The sequence below is a fragment of the Rhinopithecus roxellana genome, chromosome 21 (genome assembly GCF_007565055.1).
Source record: "Rhinopithecus roxellana isolate Shanxi Qingling chromosome 21, ASM756505v1, whole genome shotgun sequence".
NCBI classification, from domain to species: domain Eukaryota; kingdom Metazoa; phylum Chordata; class Mammalia; order Primates; family Cercopithecidae; genus Rhinopithecus; species Rhinopithecus roxellana.
This window is the reverse complement of record NC_044569.1, coordinates 17,048,100-17,057,693: the sequence shown is the minus strand read 5'-3', so window position 1 is coordinate 17,057,693 and position 9,594 is coordinate 17,048,100.

Genomic DNA, 9,594 nt, shown 5'->3' with positions numbered 1-9,594 from the left:
ATCAGTAGGTGAGTAGTGAGTGAATGTGAAGGCCTAGGGCATTACTGTACACAACTGTACACTCTATAAATACTATACACTTAGGCTACATTAAATTTGTAAAAATGATTTTTTTATTGAATAATAAATCAACCTTAGCTTACTGTACTTTATAAACATTTAAATTATGTTTTGACTCTTTTGTGTTTTAAAAATTTTTTTCAATAGTTTTTGGGGAACAGATGGTGTTTGGTCCCACGCGAAAGTTCTTTAGTGGTAATTTCCAAGATTTTGGTGCACCCATCACCCAAGCAGTGTACACTGTACACAATATGTAGCCGTCGGGTTTGTTTTTGTTTTTGTTTTTGTTTGAGACAGGGTCTTGCTCTGTCACCCAGACTGGAGTGCAGTGGCGCAATCTTGGCTCTTTGCAACCTCTGCCTCCCAGGTTCAAGCGATTCTCCTGCCTCAGCCTCCCGAGTAGCTGGAATTACAGGCATCTGTCACCATGCCTGGCTAATTTTTGTATTTTTAGTAGAGATGAGGTTTCATCATGTTGGCCAGGCTGGTCTCGAACTCCTGGACTCAAGTGATCTGCCTGCCTTGGCCTCCTAAAGTTCTGGGATTACAGGCATTAGCCACTGTGCCCAGCAGCCACCATGTCTGGCTCCCAATGTGTAGTCTTTTATCCTTCACACCTCGTCCTAACCTTCCCCGAAGAGTCCCCAGAGTTCATTATATCATTCTTATGCCTTTGTGTCTTCATACCTTAGCTCCCGCTTACAAGTGAAAACATATGATATTTGGTTTTCCAACCCTGAATTACTTCCCTCAGAATAACGGTCTCCAACTTTATCCAGGTTGCTGCAAATAGCATTATTTCATTCCTTTTTATGTCTGAGTAGTATTACTTGATTGAGATATATATATATATGCCACATTTTCTGTATCTATTCAGTTGCTGGGCGTTTAGGCTGGTTCCATATTTTTGCAATTGCAAATCGAGCTGCTATAAACATGCTTGTGCAAGAGTCTTTTTCACATAATGACTTCTTTTTCTCTGGGTAGGTACCCAGTAGTGGGATTGCTGGATGAAATAGCAGTTCTGGCTGGGCGCGGTGGCTCAAGCCTGTAATCCCAGCACTTTGGGAGGCCGAGACGGGCGGATCACGAGGTCAGGAGATCAAGACCATCCTGGCTAACATGGTGAAACCCCGTCTCTACTAAAAAATACAAAAAACTAGCCGGGCGAGGTGGCGGCCGCCTGTAGTCCCAGCTACTCGGGAGGCTGAGGCAGGAGAACGGCGTGAACCCAGGAGGCAGAGTTTGCAGTGAGCTGAGATCCGGCCACTGCACTCCAGCCCGGGTGACAGAGCGAGACTCCGTCTCTAAAAAAAAAAAAAAAAAAAAAAGAAATAGCAGTTCTACTTTCAGTTCTTCAAGGAATCTCCATACAGTTTTTCAAAGTGATTGTACTAGTTTACATTCCCACCAGCAGTGTGAAAGCATTCCCTTTTCACCACATCCATGACACCATTATTTTTTGATATTTAAATTATGATCATTCTTGCAGAAGTAAAGTGGTATCACACTGTGGTTTTGATTTGCATTTCCCTGATAATTAGTGCTATTGAGCATTTTTTATACGTTTGTTGGCCATTTTTTATCTTCTTTTGAGACTTGCCTCTTCATGTCCTTTGCCCACTTTTTGATGGCATTATTATTATTTTTCTTGATGATTTGTTTGAGTTCCTTGTAGATTCTGGATATTAGTCCTTTGTTGGATGTATAGTTTATTAATATTCCTTCCCACTCTGTGAGTTTTCTTTTTACTTTGCTGATTACTTCTTTTCTTCTTCTTCTTCTTTTTTTTTTTTTTTTTTTTTTTGACAGAGTCTCACTCTGTCACCCAGACTAGAGTGCAGTGGTGGCACAATCTCAGCTCACTGCAACCTCAGTCTCCTGGGGTCAAGTGATTCTCATGCCTCAGCCTGCCGAGGAGCTGGACTACAGGCATGAACCACCACACCCAGCTAATTTTTGGAGCTTTAGTAGAGATGGGGTTTCACCATGTTGGCCAGGCTGGGCTCAAACTCCTGACCTCAAATGATCCACCCACCTCGGCCTCCCAAAATGCTGGGATTACAGGTGTGAGCCACTGTGCCTGGCCTTCTGCTCATTGTTTCTTTTGCTGTGCAGATGATTTTTAGTTTAATTAGGTCCCATTGTTATGGAATCCTTGGCATGTTGCTTTTCTGGCTAGAAACCTCTGTGACTGGTGGCACCTTTGCCCAAGTTTTACTCAAACCCACTAGGCTCATTTTGCCCACTCAGCCTGGCAGGCTGCACTCAGCTCACACTACCAGCCTGGATCACATGCCTCAAAGGCCTGGATCCCATGTCTGCTAAGGTTGAGTCAGGCATGAAACAGTGAGGGGTGTGTGAGCAAGCATGGGGTCTGACCACCATGCACAGTCAGACATGCTGGCTGCTGCAGCGGGGCAGGCGGCTCCAGGTGCTGGCATGGGCACCAGCTCTCTGCAAGGCTATGGCAGACCGGGCTCACTGCAAGCAGCTTCCATGGTTGGCACTGGGGAACGTGGTGGTTTCCAGAAGCTTGGAGATGCCAGAAACCACAGAGCCCCAAAGAGACAATCATAGTCATGGCTCAGGGAGCTCCCAGGTGTGGGCTCCCCAAAAGGCTGCAGCTCTTCTCTCCTTCTCCTTGCCTACAACATGGTGGGCAAGAGGCATGTTTCAGTCCTGTTTGTGTTACAGCTTTTTTACCCTTGCCATTCAGTGGGTCCCAAGTTCTTGTCCTGCAACCAGGAGGAATGAGGTACACAAGTAAGTGAATGGTGAGCAAGACGAAAAAGAACTTTATGAGCAATAGAACAGCTCAGAGGAGCCCCGCAGGGAGCAGCTCCTTTCTTCATCCAGGGTGTCCTGTCAAATGTTCAGCTTTTAGCAGAGAGGGTAGCTCTTCTCTGCAGGCAGGTCGTCCCAACAAGTGTTCAGCTCCCAGCAGAGAGGGTACCTCCTCTCTGCAGCTGGTCATCTTGTCATCCGTCCAGCTCTGGCTGACCCCAGGGCTTTTATGGGCCTCAGAGGAGAGGAAGTGTGTGCCAATTGGTCCACAGGCAGCCATGGATGGGCCCAGAAAAGTCACCACAAGTTTTCATTCCAGTCCTCAGTCTTTTTTTTTTTTTTTGCAGCTGCTGCACAAGGGGTTGAGTTCTTGATTTGATCCTCAGCTTGGTTATTGTTGGTGTACAGCATTGCTACTGATTGGTGTACAAAGTATCCTGAAACTTTACTGAATTCATTTATCAGATTTAGGAGCTTTTTGAATGAATCTTTAGGGTTTTCTAGGTATACGATCACACCATCAGCAAACAGTGACAGTTTGACTTCCTCTTTACTGCTTTGGATGCCCTTTATTTCTTTCTCTTGTCTGATTGCTTTGGATAGAACTTGCAGTACTATGTTGAACAGAAGCGGTGAAATTGGGTATCCTATCTGGTTTCAGTTCTCAGGGTGAATGCTTTCAACTTTTCCTCACTTGGTATAATTTTGGCTGTGAGTTTGTCATAGATGGGTTTTATCACCTTGAGGTGTGTGTCTTCTGTGCTGATTTTGCTGAGGGTTTTAATCATAAAGGGATGCTGGATTCCATCAAATGCTTTTCCTGCATCTATTGAGATGATCATATAATTTTTGTTTTTAATTCTGTTTATGTGATGTATCACATTTATTGATTTGCATATGTTAAACCATCCCTGCATCCCTGGTATGAAACCCACCTAATCATGGTGTATTATCTTTTTAATATGCTGTTGGATTAAGTTAGCTAGTATTTTTTGACAATTTCTGCATCTATGTTCATCAGGGATATTGGTCTGTAGTTTTCTTTTTTTGTTATGTGCTTTCCTGGCTTGGGTATTACGGTGATACTGGCTTCACAGAATGATTGAAGGAAGATTCCCCCTTTCTCCATCTTTTGGAATAGTTCCAGTAAAACTGGTACCAATTCTTCTTTAAATGCCTGATAGAACTCAGCTGTGAATCTCTCTGGCCCTGGACTTTTTTTGTTGTTGGCAATTTTTAAAGTTACCATTTCAATCTAGCTACTTGTTATTGATCAGTTCGGAGTTTTTATTTCTTCCTAATTTAATCTAGGAGGGTTGTATATTTCCAGGAATTTATCCATCTCCTCTAGATTTTCTAGTTTGTGTGCATAAAAGTGTTCATAGTAGCCTTGAATGATCCTTTGTATTTCTGTGGTATCAGTTGCATAATAATATCTCCTGTTTCATTACTAACTGATCCTGTTTGAATCTTGTGTCTTCTTTTCTTGGTTGATCTTGCTAATGGTCTATGAAGTTTATTTATCTTTGCAAAGAATCAGCTTTTTGTTTAATTTATCTTTAGTTGTTTGTTTATTTCAACTTTATTTAGTTCTGCTCTAATCTTCATTATTTCCTTTCTCCTGGTTTGTTCTTGTTTCTCTAGCTCCTTGAGGTGTGACCTCAGATCGTCTATTTGTGCTCTTTCAGACCTTTTGATGTATGCATTTAATGTTACGAACTTTCTTCTTAGCACCATTTATGCTGTGTCTTGGATGTTTTGATAAGTTGTGTCACTATTATTGTTCAGTTCAAAGAATTTTAAGATTTCCATCTTGATTTCATTCTTGACCCAAAGATCATTCAGGAGCAGAATATTTAATTTTCATGTATTTGTACAGTTTTGAGGGTTGCTTTGCAATGAATTTCCAATTTTATTCCACTGTAGCCTTAGAAGATACTTTATATAATTTTGATTTTTATAAATTTATTGAGACTTGGTTTTTGGCCTATCATATGGTCTATCTTGGAGAATGTTCCATGTGCTAATGAACAGAATGTGTATTCTGCAGTTCTTGGGTAGAATGTTGTGTAAATATCTGTTTAGTCCATTTGTTCTAGGGTATAATTTAAACCCATTGTTTCTTTGTTGACTTTGTGTCTTGATGACCTGTCTAGTGCTCTGAGTGAAGTACTGAAGTCCCCCACTACTACTGTGGTACTATCGATCTCATTTCTTATGTTGAATGATAATTTTTTTATAAATTTAGGGACTCCTGTGTTGGGTGCATATATATTTAGGATGTGATATTTTCCTGTTGGACTGACCCTGTTATTACATAATGTCCCTCCTTGTCTTTTCTAACTGTTGTTGCTTTGAAGTCTGTTTTTTTGGATATAAGAAGAGCTATTCCTGCTCACTTTTGGTTTCCTTTTGCATGGAATAGCGTTTCTCACCCCCTTTCCTTAAGTTTATGTGAGTTCTTATGCATTGGGTGAGGCTCTTGAAGACAGCATATTCTAGGTTGGTGGATTTCTATCCATTCTGCCATTCTGTATCTTTTAAGTGGAGCATTTCGGCCATTTATGCTCAACATTAGTATTGAGATATGAGTTACTCTTCTATCCACCAGGCTAATTGTTGTCTGAATACCTTGTTTTTTTTTTTTTTTTTTTTTTTTTTTTTTAATCATGTTATTGTTTTATAAGACTTGTGAGACTTATGCTTTGAGGTGGTTCTATTTTGGTGTATTTCAAGGTTTTGTTTCAAGATTTAGAACTCATTTTAGCATTTCTTGTAGTGCTGGCTTGGTGGTGGCAAATTCCACATTTGTTTTTCTGAAAAAGACTTTATCTCTCCTTCATTTAGAAAGCTTAGTTTTGCTGGATACAAAATTCTTGGCTGGCAGATATTTTGTTTAAGGATGCTAAAGATAAGACCCAATCCCTTCTGACTTGTAGGTTTTCTGCTGAGAAATCTGCTGTTAATCTCATAGGTTTTCCTTTATAGGCTACCTGATACTTTTGCTTCACAGCTCTTAAGATTCTTTCCTTTGTCTTAACTTTAAATAATCTGATGACTATGTGCCTGAATGATGATCTTTTCATGGTTAATTTCCCAGGTGTTCTTTGAGCTTCTTATATTTGGATGTCTAGATCACTTGTGATCTAGATCTTCCCTGTGAGGTCAGGGAAGTTTTCCTCAATTATTCCCTCAATTATGTTTTCCAAACTTGTAGATTTCTCTTCTTTCTCAGGAACAGCAATTATTTTTAGGTTCCACTGTTTAACGTAATCCCAAATTTCTTGGAGGCTTTTTTTTTAAAATTATTTTTTCTTTGTCTCTGTCTGATTGGGTAAATTTAAAGACCTTGTCTTTGAGCTCTGAAGTTCTTTCTTCTACCTGTTCAATTCTATCCTTGAAACTTTTCAACATATTTTGTATTTCTCTAAGTGTGTCTTTCATTTCCAGAAGTTGCAATTGTTTTTACTTAATAATATCTATTTCTCTGGAGCATTTTTCATCCATATCTTGTATTTTTAAAAATTTTCTTTAAATTGGTTTCACCTTTCTCTGGTATCTCCTAGAGTAGCTTAATAATCAACCCTCTGATTTCTTTATCTAGCAATTTAGAGATTTCTTCTTGGTTTGGATCCATTGCTGGGCAACTAGTGTTGTCTTTTGGGGGTGTTATAGAACCTTGTTTTGTCATTCTACCAGAATTACTTTTCTGATTCCTCCTCATTTGGGTGGACTATTTCAGTGGAAAAATCTGGAACTCAAGTGTTGCTGTTCAGATTCTTTAGTCCCACAGGGTGGTCCCTTGATGTGGTGTTCCCCGCTTCCTCTAGGGAGGGGGCTTCCTGCGAGTCAGACTTCAGGAAGTAATTGTTATTGCTTTTCTTGGTTTATACACGTGGAGGTACTATCAGGCTCTGTTGCTGGAGAATATCTGTGAAGAGTCCTATGATGCCATCTGTCTTCATGTCTCCCAGCCATAGATACCTACACCTGCTCTGGTGGAGGTGATAGGGGAGTAAAGTAGACTTAGAGAGTCCCTGGTTGTAGATGTGTTTAATATGCTGGCTTTCTTGAAAGCTGGTTTTGCTAGCAGTGAAGTTGTCACATGGACAGACTCAAGATTACTGGTTAGCCATGATGTTGGAGGCAGTGGAATTAGCTGTTATTTTCTCCTTCCTTGGAGCAGGGTCATTCAGTCATGAGTTGCTGTAATGTCCTGAGTTGGTTGGCCTTTAGCCAGGAGGTAGCAATTTTGAGAGACCACCAGCTGCAACAGTAGAAGGGGGATATAGGCTTGCCCTAAATTGGCCATGTTAAGTATTCAACCTTCTCAGGCGATGGGCGGGGTCATAAAGCGCCCAAGAGTTTATCTTTTGTGGTCAACTACCGGGACAGGTAGAGAAATACCATCAGGTGGCGGGGAGCAGGGTTAGGTGGGTCTGAGCTCAGACTCTTTTTGGGTGGGGCTTGCTGCAGCCACTGTGGGAGATGGGGAAGGCAGTTCTTGGACCAATGGGGTATGTTCCAGAGGGGATTATGGCTGCTTCTGTCACCAGGGAAGTGGGGGAAAGCTGGTAGCAATAGACCTCAGCCAACTCCCAACCAGTTGGCAAGGCCGGTCTCACTCTCAACGTACCCCACTAACAGTGCAAGTGTATCTTCAGACAGCCTGTGCACAGGACTCTGACTTAGCCCCGAACTCTAAGTTTCACCCACTAAGAAAGCAAGCAAGCATGGCTTTCAGCCACGCCCCTCCCCATCTGCCCTCACTGTCAGCTGTGACTCCTGCTTTCCTTTCTGCAGCAGTTCCCATTTGTCCTGGATTCTGCTCAAGAAAGTTTGTGCCCCATCAAAGTTATTACAAAGTTTAGCTGGAAGCTACTTTCATCTGGCAACCCCTCCCAAATTCCACTGGCTGCCTTTCCCGAGGGCCTCTGTGAGATAGAGTCAGGGATGGTTTCCCTGGGCTCAAGCTGGAGAATGGAAGTGCCTACAAGGCTCTTCTCATGACCTTCATATTTCACACTGTTTCAGATCTAAGTAAGGTTAAATCCTTCTCCCATAATCTGGACTTTCGGGTTCCCCAGTAGGGATGTGTGTTCAGAGGCAGGTTTCCCCCCCTCACACCTTGAGAACTCACAGTTTTTCACCTGTCTCACAGAATTTGCAGCAGCCTACCACTTCTTTCAAAGGATCTGTGAATTCTTTTGGTTTTCCTAGTACATCCCTGCAGTAGTTCCTAGAGCAAAAGTCCATGGTGTAAGTCTCCACACATTGTTCTGTCTGTCCAAGTGGGAGCTGCACGTCTGCTTTGTCTCCAATATTCCATCTTGAATTCTTATCTCTAACTATTTTCTAATAACACTTAGCTTAAAACACAAACACACTGTATAGCTGTACAAAAATTCTTTCTTTATATCCTAATCTTATAAACTTATTTTTGCCAAAAAAATTACTTTTTAAACTTTTTTTGTTAAAAACTAAGACACACACATATTACCTATGCCTAAACAAGGGCAGGATTATGAATATCACTGTCTTCCACCTCTACATCTTATGCCACCAGAAGATCTTCAGGAGCAATAATATGTATGCATGGAGCTGTCATCTCTTATACAATGCCTTCTGAAATACCTTCTTTTTATAAAAGACCATGAGGTGTGCAGAGGAAAAACAAAAGTGAGCTTTATTTTCTAAAAATGAGCAATCTGCAGATTCAGGAGAGGAAGCCCTGATATAAAAAGAAAGCATGCTCTGGAGAACAAAAAGGGGTTCTGGCTTAAATAGGGAAAGGTCCTGCCCCAGTCCTCAATCAGGTCTGTATATGCAAATGAGGAACTCAAACTCATTCAGTCCTGATTGGTTGAAAACAGTTGAGTCCCAATTTGGTAGTTTCCAAGCCCAAACCAGAAGTCTTGGTGGGAGTTTTCCCCACCATAGTGTCTCAGCTCAGAGAGTTTCCCTCTCCAGGATCAAATGGGGTGTGACTGTGCTGCTCTCACTCACCATGGCTGTTGGGTTAGTTTCACTCCACATCCTGAAAAGCCTGCCTGAGGCTGTTTCACAGTTAACTCTTTTTCAGAAGTAGAAGTCCACTTTAAAATAAAGATAAAAACCACAGTAAATACTTAAACCAGTAACAGAGTTGTTTATTATCAAGTGTTATGCACTATACATAATTCTATGCACTATACTTATACAACTGGCAGCACAGGTTTGTTTACACCAGCATCACCACAAACACATGAGTAATGTGTTGCACAACAATGTTATAACAGTTACACATCACTGGCCAATAGGAAGTGTTCAGCTGCATTATAACCTTACTTGTCTGTCATTGACCAAATGTCATTATGTAGTGCATTATACCACATTTTGACTATACATTCACATGTTGGTTCAAATCAAATTTTATTTTATTTTATTTTATTTATTTTTTGAGACAAAGTCTTGCTCTGTTGCCCAGGTTGGAGTGCAGTGGTGTGATCTTGGCTCACTGCAACTTCTGTCTCCCAGGTTCAAGCAATTCTCCTGCCTCAGCCTCCCGAGCAGCTGACAATTACAAGCATGCACCATCACAACTGGCAAATTTTTGTATTTTTCTTAGAGATGGGGTTTCACCATGTTGGCCAGGCTGGTCTTGAACTCCTGGCCTTAAGTGATCCACCTGCCTCGGCCTCCCTAAAGTGCTTACAGACACGAGCCAGCTGAGAAAGTTCTTTATTTTGATGGGTGAAGTTAGAGTGC